Source organism: Myotis yumanensis, unplaced genomic scaffold (genome assembly GCF_028538775.1).
Source record: "Myotis yumanensis isolate MYYU_CA2020_CCGP unplaced genomic scaffold, mMyoYum1.0.hap1 SCAF_4, whole genome shotgun sequence".
In the NCBI taxonomy this organism is placed as follows: Eukaryota; Metazoa; Chordata; class Mammalia; order Chiroptera; family Vespertilionidae; genus Myotis; species Myotis yumanensis.
The window spans coordinates 36,199,003-36,210,375 of record NW_027223755.1 but is presented as its reverse complement, the minus strand read 5'-3'; positions in this window follow the sequence as shown (position 1 = coordinate 36,210,375).

Below are 11,373 nucleotides of genomic sequence, written 5' to 3'. Positions count from 1 at the left end.
AGTTTAACAATGATGCATTTAGTCATGGTTTTATTTGTGTTCATTCTGCTTGGGATTCACAAATCTTCTTGAACTCGTAAATTTATGTCTTCTCTGAATTTGTGGAATTTTTGGTTCTTAATTTTTAAAATATATTTTCTGTTTCTTTCATTTTATCTTTTTTGCCCGCCAGTTCTCCAGTTACCTTATGTTTGGTAACTTTAGATATTGTACCATAGGTTCCTGTTCATTTTTTCCCAATCTTCTTTATCTATTTTTTTAGATTAAAAAAATTCCATTGATCTATTTTTAAGTTCACTGACTCTTCCTTCTCTGTCACCTCGATTTTGTTGTCATGCTTGTCCAGTGAATTTTTTCCAGATATTTTATTTTCCAGTTTTAGAATGTCCATCTAGTTCTTTTTTAAAGTTTCTGGTTACCTGTTGAAATTTTATTTATTTATTTATTTATTTTAAATTATAGTTTATTTTAATATTATTTTATATTGTTTTTAGGTGTACAGCATAGTGGTTAGACAATCATATACTTTAGAGAATGTTCTCTGATATTTCCAGTAGCCCCCTAGCACCATACCTAGGTATTGCAATATTATTGACTATAATCCCTATGAAGTACTTTATGTCCTTGACTATTTCGTAACTACCAATTTTTACTTTTATCCTTTCACTTTTTTCACCCAGTACCCCCATTCCCTCCCCTCTGGCAACCACCAGACTGCTCTCTGTGTCTATGATTCTGTTTCAATTTTGTTTGTGTATTTTGCTCTTTAGATTCCACATATAAGTAAAATCATATGGTATTTTTCTTTCTCTGTCTGACTTATTTCACTTAGCATAATACCTTCTAGGACCATCCATGCTGTCACAAATGTTAAGATTTCATTCTTTTTAATTGCTGAGTAATATTCATATATTGTATATATGAACCACAGATTTTTTATCCACTTGTCTAGTGATGGGTAGTTGGGTTGCTTCCATACTTGGCTATCCTAGCTAATAAAGAGGGAATATGCTAATTGACTCTCACACCATCACAAAGATGGCAGCTCCCACAGCCACTAAGGAGGAAATATGCTAATTGATTGCCTCGCCCTCAAAGATGGTGGCACCCACAGCCACAAGATGATGGTGCCCAGTTCCCTCAGCCCCCCAGCTGCCCAGGGCTGGCCCGAGGCACAGGCAAGCCTCGGATGGTGGCTGCCAAGCTGCCCAGGGCTGCCCAAGGCATAGGTAACCAGGGCTGGCCGAGGCTCAGGTAATCAGGGCCAGGCCGAGGCTTGCACTGCCAGCAATGGCAGCAGCAGAGGTGTGATGGGGCATCGCCTTCCCCTGATCACCAGGTCACCTCCACCCCTGAGGGCTCCCGGAGTGTGAGAGGGGGCAGGCTGGGCTGAGGGACCTTCAGTGCATGAATTTTCATGCACCAGGCCTCTAGTTATAAATAATGCTGCAATGGTACATATATTCTTTTGAATTAGTGTTTTGGGTTTTTTTGGAAAAATCTCCAGAAGTGGAATTTCTGAGTCATAAAAAAATGGAACTGCCTTATGAAATTTCTTATTCCTTTATTTATTAAAAGCACATTTTTAAAAAATTCACTGAGCATAGTTACAATAGATGCTTTGAAGTCCTGTTTGATAATTCCATCATCTGGGCCATGTCATGACTGGCTTCTCAGGATTATATTTAGAATGGGTTACACTTTCCATATGTGAAGTACTTTTGGACTATTTCCTGAAGATTATGAATTATCTGTTGTGTAAACTCTGGATGTTGTATGATTCCTTGCAGAGTTGATTTCTTTTGTTATAGCAGGCAACTAGCTACTAAAACTGCAACTACTGTCTCTTGGATGGCAACTCTTATCTCAGCTTAGCTGTTTTACTCTTGGCTGGGTGGCTTGGAGTCTGACCACACAGTGTGGGTCAGTGGCCAGAAACTTGGAAAGAGTTTATATACAGAATTTAGGGCTCCCCATTCCTGGCTCTTGATTTCTTGAGATCCTACCCTCAAGCCAGAAGCGATGAAAGCAGGACATTCACCTAGTGTTGCTTTCTTCTTTCAAGTGTTAACTTCCTTCCAGAATCTGTCTGCTCTTGGTTGCTCTTCACTGTGTTCAGGTAGTTGGGTTTTTTGGCTTTCTTTTGAAATTTGTCCAGAGTTTATAGTTTTTATCTGGGGGAGATTCAGCCTGTTAAGAGCTAATTTGGTCATTTTAAATTATTTTTGACCTTTGGTTATAGCCACGCACTGGCAGAACTAGGACTCCTTTTCCAGCCCCGCTCCGCCCCCTTCTCTCCCCACCCCCCCCCTCCCCAGTCTGTTGTCCTTTAACTCAGTTGCTGCAAACTAGTTCTCCTTAGGTGAATGAAAGTGAGAGGGTTTTGTTGTAGATCATAAAAATGTATGTCAGCTTGGATCTGACTATGGTGTTCAAGCCAAATGTTCACCTTTTATGGACCTATCTTAGAAGTCTAAATAGTTAAAGTCTTCTTCTGATACTCTTGTGTTGAAACTGCAAAATTAGTTACATTAGTTACATTGTAATTATCATTTTATAACAAAGTTAATTTCAAAGTTAAAATGCCTCATTTATTTCAAGTCATATTCAAGACATGAAAAATTGTCACTCTGATAAAGAACTGGGGCAATCTTGTGGATTTGTCTATGATGGGATTTGAACTATTTTAATAGATTGCAAACATGGGAACAGTATACATAATCCTAGTTAAGTAACTTAAAAACAGAAACGTAATGTAAACTTGTTGACTTTTTCTTCTTGTGTTTAATATTCTATTAGTTTAACTCTTAGAAACATTTTTTTATGGAGATAATTTTCATTTGACATAGTTTTCATATTACATAGCTGATTTTCAGCCTACTTAAATATCAGATACTTATTTATAGAGTTTGTAACATAACCCAATAATATTGAGCAAATATCAGATATATTAAGCATTGAGTAATGTCATTCTAAATAGAAAAAATTCTGGTTTTATTAAAATCACCACTGGAAAAATTATTCATGAAATATTTCTTATATTAAACAGGTTCAGGTTTTGTACTATTATTTTGGAAATGAGTGCTACAAAAGCCTCTTTTCCTTTTCCTCTATTTCTTTATATTTCTGATACTATTCACTTGAGATGTTCTTTGAATGGACATCATTCTCTTCAAAATAAAAGATTGCTTGAGAAGCAAAATGATACACCATTTCATGGTATAGTTTTTTGGTTTAAACTTGATGTTGATTAATTTGCCCATCAGTGACTGAATACTTCTTTTGCAATAAGTTTAATTAGCTCAATCACTTACTTATTCTTCTATTGTTTTTCTTTTTGATTTGTGCTATTGTAATAGGTATCTCCTTATGAAAATCAAAGTTTCATCAAATTCCCTCCAAGACCTTTCATTAGATGGCAATCAGTGTAATTTAAGAAGAAATTTCAGCTCTAGCTGGTTTGGCTCAGTGGATAGAGCATCAGCCTCCAGACCAGAAGGTCCAGGGTTCGATTCTGATCAGGGGCACTTGCACGGGTTGTGGGTTCAATCCCCAGGAGGGGGCGTGCAGGAGGCAGCCAATCAAGGATTCTCTCTCATCATTGATGTTTCTATCTAACTCTCCCTCTCCCTTCCTCTCTGAAGTCAATACAAATGTTAAAAAAAGAAGAAATTCCAGTTTAAATTCATCTTTCCATATACAGGCTCACTGACATATTATGTAGGAAATATATTTCCTGGGATTTATGTTTTAACTCTGTATCTAGTATATGATACAAGAAGTCTCTGTTCCATTGGAAAATAGCTAAGCCAATTTTTTTTGTTTGTTTCATTCTGATGGTGATATTCAGACTCACTTATTCAAAGCATGAATAGTGCTTTGCTTGAGAGTTCAGCTGGTTAAACTGATTGTTAGAATGTTATTCTAAAAGGGTAGAGATCATTTTTTTCTCCTTCCAGTAATTATGTATCTTATACAGAGTAGGTGTTTAATCAGAATATATTTAACTTATGTCTAGAGGGATAGAAAAATCCTAAGTAGTGTTTTTTTGGCAATATATAATTTTCATTTGAGAGTTTATTGAGTTCATTTTCATTAACTTTAAACTTTTTGGTTTTAGGATAATTAAAAGTTGATAGTTATGCTATGACAAATAATATTGTTCTTTTATTTAAGTGCTATTTTTTATTTGATGTAAAAATGGAAGACTTAAAAAAATATTCTTATGTACTTTACCAGTGAGGGGGTGAAATTCCCAAAACGTTATAAAAACTAATAAAGTCCCTCTAATTCAGACTGCCACTTGAAATTAAAACTATTAAACTTAGGTAAGGATATTGATACATAGTAGTCATGCCATAAATGCCTATAAAGTTGAATTTTATGGTTTTGGATGCATTATTACTGTCTCAGTAGCATAGACATTGGTGAAATTGGAGGATGAGAGTATTTAAGTTTAAAAGAATTTTGAGAGAAGGGGATGGGCAGGAAATTATAAAACTGTACGAAAGCTTTTTCCCTCTATGGATTTCAACATGCTAAATTGGATATATTGGGGAAAAATATTTCTTCATAATCTGTGTATGAGTGTATACTTTTTTTTATTGCTGTGACTGTTATTTCCTTATTTATAAATCCATGAGCAATATTGCACTCCCCTCCCACCATTCAACTAGATCTTCTTCTTCTGTCTAAATGAGGGTGTAACTAGAGATTGACAGAATCTGGTGGGCTGCATTTGCATTATGGTGCAGTGGAAATTTCAAGGCTGGCTAGTTATATTTTTAGCCTACATTAGGTACTAACTGTCCTCCTCTTCTCTCCCTTATTTTCATTCACTACCTTCTAGTTAGTTATTACAAGGAGTTGTGAGCTTTTTGAAAGCAAGAGCTGAGCCATCTTATCCCAATGCCTCACATAGATCAGGATATAAAGTAATGATTATTATACAAAATAAATCACCTTAGTTGTGAAAGAAATAACAGTTGATATTTTTATTGTCGTTGATCAAATGAGTGAAGTGATTATAAAGTAATGATATGTGGAATCCTCCTTAGCCAGATTGTGTAGATCATTGATGGGAAGCTGAGCCAAGGCCAAGGGTTGGAAATCCCTGCCAATAACCATGAATATAAACATTGTACTTCTCAGGCTGCTGTCAGTCTATGAAAGTGACCATTTCCTTCAGAGAAATCAACAAATAGAAGCTAACACACGTTACCTATGAGACCTGGATTACTCAGTGTGGCTGCATACATTAATTAAATCCTCCAAATGTGTGCATGATGGAGACAAAGGCATGAAAACTCTCCTGGTGTTAATTATGATAAGGAAAGATGTCTGAATAATGGTCAGTCAGTCGTCTGTTGTTTGGTCTGCCTAGAGCAGTGGTTCTCAACCTTCCTAATGCCGAGACCCTTTAATACAGTTCCTCATGTTGTGGTGACCCCAAACCATAAAATTATTTTTGTTGCTACTTTATAACTGTAATTTTGCTACTGTTTTGAATTGTAATGTAAATATCTGATATGCAGGCTGTATTTTTATTGTTACAAATTGAACATAATTAAAGCATAGTGATTAATCACAAAAACAATATGTAATTATATATTCAATATGTGTTTTCTGATGGTCTTAGGCGACCCCTGTGAAAGGGTCGTTCGACCCCCAAAGGGGTCGCGACCCACAGGTTGAGAACCCACTGGCCTAGAGTATCAAAACTCATTGTGATTTGGCAAAATTGAATCTAAGATTCTTTGGGCCTTTAGCTCTGTGTGGAATTTCAGCAGGGCTGACTTTTTCAGAATTATTCATGGAAAATCATATCACACTAAGCATTTTAGGACAAAACGAGCAAATTTATCATGTAAGAATTAGTGCTATCTTTTTTAAAAAAAATACTTTATTGATTTTTTTACAGAGAGGAAGGGAGAGGGATAGAGAGTTAGAAACATTGATGAGAGAGAAACATCTATCAGCTGCCGCCTACTGGGGATGTGCCCACAACCAAGGTATATGCCCTTGACTGGAATCGAACCTGGGACCCTTCAGTCCGCAGGCTGACGCTCTATCCACTGAGCCAAACCAGTTAGGGCAAGAATTAGTGCTATCTTTACAATCTCCCAACATCCTGAAGCAACACTAGCAAATGTGTGAACTAGGTCTAAAATCATTGACATGAGCACCAATGAAATTGTAAAGTAGGTATTAATAATCTTTAAATAACATCAGGACATTTGAGGGAAGGGCAGATAACTGTTTCCTTAGCTCTGCCTTTAGGGTTAGCCAGGAGCCCTGTTCTGATTGACCTGCTTTTGAAGCAGTAGTTCTGTACTGAGGTTGTCAGATGTACTGGTGGCAACTATTTCATAATCCTTGAAAATAATGTTCACTGTGAATATGGAGTCGCCATGAACAAGAATGTGTTTGTCTTTATGTCTAATGGAGATATAGAGGATTAAAAGAAAGGAATTAGAGGTGGGGGTGGGATATAAGCCCCTCCCCTTTCCATAAGAAGGATAGAGAGAGGGAAAAAATGATGATTAAAATTATAGAATTGTGGAATTTTAGAGATAGGAAATACCTCAGACTTAGATTAATATAAATATGGATAGTAACATTGATAGACTTTTAAAATTTTCTGGTAATTAGACTCAATTAGATGGTAGAATTTCACTCTCAAGCAGCTCAAAACAGTGTATTTTGAACCTTTTAATGATGTTTGTAACAGTTTTCTATGGATTTTTGCTATATTTTTAGTTATACGACTTTGGAACAGTTCATAAAGTTAAAAGCCCTGTCATACCTTTATTATAGGACAAACCCTTTCCTAATTCTTCAATAACCTTTGAAATTCAGAGTGAGTTAATTGATGTTAACATTTGGTCTAGACCAGTGGTCGGCAAACTGCGGCTGGGCAAACCACGGCTCGCGAGCCACATGCGGCTCTTTGGCCCCTTGAGTGTGGCTCTTCCACAAAATACCAACTTCTGCGCATGGGCCACGAAGTTTCAATTGCACTGTACGTGCGCGCCCGCACGTGGTATTTTGTGGAAGAGCCACACTGAAGGGGCCAAAGAGCCGCATGTGGCTCTCGAGCCGCGGTTTGCCGACCATGGGTATAGGCAATGAAAAACAACACTGAAACAGGAGAGGAATGTAGGATGAATAGGGGCAATGAACCCAAGGTCTTAAAAATAATTTCCAGGAAGTCTCAGGAGAGTTTCCTAAGGTGTCTACTTCCACTAGTCTATACAGAAGGAGTTGTCTGAATAAACCACATTTCTGAAGTGCACATCTGCATGTTCTACTCTAAACTTCAATCCTTTCATCTTTTTGTACTTGTTCTTGTTATGAGTTTCTGATGATTCTTAACCATAAATGGAGTTGGTCTTTCTCTACGCCTCCCATCATTTATTTTATAGATTTCATTAGGAATTACAATATCAAGTTGAAGTCAAATGTCTATCTTTTCTCTTGTCATGTGTCTGTTTTGAGATCTTACCTTTCCTAAGACCTAAGTTTTACTTTGCATCATAGTGCTGGTATTACACCTGACTGGCAGCTCTAAACTGGTGTCATTATGAAATCCATTGGTTTAACTTCTTGTTGTGTAACTAACTCCTAAGAATGGGTTGCATTTTGATGTATGGACTTTGTCTTCTATGACCTTTGTGAATGATTTTCAAAGATTTTTATATGTTTCCATGAGGTCTGTAGTCAGAATGTCAAGAGTTCAAGGCTTGGAGGAAGAAAAAATGGCGGAGTCTTAGACGGACGTGTTGGTGCTTTGTCCCGGAGCAGATAAGGGCGAGCAGCTGAAACGGGTAACATACAGCCCGAACAAGCAGAGGAGATTCAGCTGAGAGACAGTCTGCAGCCAGGAAAGACAGAGAACTCCTAGAAAATGGGGATGGTTAGAGATTGAGGCTGAAACCTCCCCCTGGGCGCCAGCTCAGCGGCGAGACCGCGCCATCTTGAGTAGCTGTTATCCGCATCCAGAGATCGGCTACTAACCCGGAGGCAAAGGCTCTCAAGCAGTGCGACTACATGAACTCAGAGGAGAACTGCTTCCCTCCACGGAAAGGTTAGACTTCCCCCAAAGGTGCAGTTTGCAATTCAGGTTGGAGCGAGGAACGCGCACGCGTGCGCGGGGGGGAAATCTGCGCCCCCCAAAATCCGTGCCCATAGAGGCCAGCGTGACCTGCAAGTGGGGAGGGCTCCCGCAGGGATGCTGGCAGAAGGTAACACTATAAATAAGCCCATAGTTGGACTGGATGCAAAGGGGCAACCTCAGATTCTCCCAGGTGGCCGGCTGCTTGGTGCCAGGGGCCAGAGTGCGCGCAGAGACTCCGCGCAGTTCTGGAAGGTGGAGCCCTGAGAGTTCGCACAGCTTCCCAGGCTATTGTTTACACACTTCCTCTTAAATCTGTGAGTTTGATTGTTGATCCCAGTGCATGTGATTGCCCAGTTGGGGTCGCTAGCGGAGCTTGTAGGGGAAGATTGTTTTTGGGGAGCCTGGGAAACAGAGCTGGGAGTGGCACCTGGGGAGCCAGCTCTGGGCGGAGCTGGTTCAGGTACAATAGAGAACTCCTGGTCACAGAGGACTTATAGCCTTGGAGGTCAATCCAGACACACTGCCACCCAGAGGCAGAGCCACGAACTGACTCTTCTGTAAATACAGATAAGGCAGTAAGGGGAACCAATACGGCCTGCCTTAAAATCAGGACTGTGGCTTACAACACGGAGGAACAGTGTATCAGAGGGAAATTCAACATTCTCCTGAATTCTGGGCGTGCCGAAAAGAAGAGTAGAAGATCTGAAGCACCTGCATTACTGCACATTTTTATTTTTATTTTTTTAAATTACTTTTTCACCTTTTAACTAAGAAAACATTTTTTTTCTTTTTTTTTTCCCCATCACCTGATTTTACCCTTCCAACTACTACATTTTTATTTTTAACTAGTATTGTTACCGCTACCATTTTACCATTTTTTAAAGTGTCATTTTGTTTTGTCTTTATTTTATTTTGGGACTAATGTTCTCCATTCTATTTTCATCGTTCCTTTAGCAACATTTTTCTCTACCTCAATTTGCCTCTGTGCTAAACCCTCTTCCCCACTTTTTCCCTTTTGTTGTCCTGTTTCTCTTACCCTACTCCAGCTTTAGATTTTCCCTATTCTTTTACCCCCTGTCAAAATTTCACCCTACTTATATATCCTATGTCCAATCCCCTGCTCTAAATCCTTATACACCTTTCCCTTATTTTCCTTCACTATCCAAATTTTGTTTTCTTCTTCTTCTTTTCTCTCTCTATTGTTTTATTGTTGTTTGCTTGATTGATGACTATATTGGGGTTTTTTTTTTAGGATTGTTTGTGAGGTTAGTCTGCTTATTCTTTTTATTTTTCTGCCCGCCCCCCCCCGCCCGGTTATTTCTGTGCTTCTGTTTTCCCTTGCGTCGCTTGATATTATTGGTTGTTTGTAGTTTGTATTCATCTCCAGGAATCTGTTGCTGTAATTTGTTGGTATTAGTGGCGGTTCTATAGGAGTTTTCTCCTCATATAAATAGTCTCTTCCCCTCTTATACTTCATTCTCTTTTCTCTCTTACTTTTTTTTTCTTTTTTTTCCCTCCATTTTTCCAATTTCATTTTTGTACTCCTTTTTTTTTCTTTTTTCTCTTTTTCCTTTTTCTCTTCTTTCTTCCTTATCTCCTAACTCTCTTAGCTCGGGTGGCCACCTTTATTTGGGGTTAGTAATATCGTAGATACATTCGTGTTCAGTGCCTGGTATGTTGTGCCTTGTTGTGTTGTATTTTGTGCCTTTAAATCAACGCAGCAGATTCAAGCAACAGCGGCCTCCTGATCACCACACGCTCTGTCTGGGGAACAGTTACTGTATGTGAAGCCTCCCTCCACCAGCCAGAAGAGCCACCACAGCTGTGAACAGAACCCACCAGAGGCCCTGCTATCAACGGAGGAGCCGCTGCTACCACAACCGCCCAAGGAGCAACCACAGCCCGAGGAGCCACTGCCACCCAGGGAGCATCCACTGAATGACTCAGCAACTAGATATGTCAGTGAGATCAAACATGGGTAGACAAAGAAACCCCCAAAGGAAAGAGAAGGGGGACTCGCCAGAAAAGCAGCTAAGTGAGACAGAGGCATGCAACATGACGGAAAAAGAATTCAGAATAAGGGTCCTAGAGTACATGCCCCGGACGTGCAAGAAGCAAGAAGAAACAGATGAAAAAATCAACTACCTATGCAAGAAGCTAGAAGAAACAGATGAAAAAATTAACAACTTAAGTAAGTCCCAGCCAAAGATGAACTCTGAGTGCTATGTTTAAGTAACAGCAACACCAATCTGGTCCTCTGAAAGTCAAGGGCATTCTCCAATGTGTCAGATGGCGGTTTCCATGGGCTCTCTTTGAGGAATCAGAAAGCCTAATTCTCAATAACCCTTGAGTTTCAGAGTGAGTTAATTGCCCTCTATGGAAAAGCTGGCACAGTGGAAAGAAATCCAGACACTTTTGGCCAGGAGAGACCTTGAAGAGCAAGGGGTGTGACATGAGTATGGAGACTTGGCTTTGGCTGTCGTCTGTTTGGACTCATCTAACATTGAGACAGGAAAGGCACTCAATGTCTTCCCACCTTGGTCTCTTTTATTTGTACATATATTCCTCTCTTCCGTAAGACTTCTCTTCCAGGACTAATCTAAGTGACAGCAGCTGCACTGAGCATAGTTCTTTATTCTAAAGCAAAGCTCTTAAATTGAAGAATGGCTCATTTGACTTCTGAATATCCTGTACCTGTATTTGCTCAATTTATCTAATTACCATGAAGGCTTTCAGTATAAATTTTTCTTGGGCAGATGAAAGACTTGTGGAAACACCCAAGGTTGTTTTTACTTTTGCTTCCCCTGTTTAAATGGGAAAGCCTTCCAATCCCCAGAGCTGAAATTCATGATATGGCATTAACTTTTCTGAATAGGGTAGGGTAGGGCAGGGTAGGGTAGGGCTTGTGCTTTAAAAAAAAAATTTTTTTTTTTTAATGCCAACTAACCACTATGAAGCTGGACCAGGAAGCTTCCTGGCAGTACAATGGTCCTGAGGAGAAATGTGGTCACTGATCAATAAAACCCCAATGTGTGGAAAATGACAGGAGGCTAGCTGTAACATTAGGAATACTCTTCAGCGTCTTTCTCATGTCTCCGAAGCCTGTGTGTTTGTGTGTGGCAGGCAGCTCTGTTTTCTCACATAAAAGCTCAGTGGAAGAACTGTTCTCACTAATTGCTAATGGGCCAAATGCTGGTACTCACAAGGAGGGACTCTGGTGGAAAAGAATATCAACTCCAGACTTCTTTGCCCTTGAC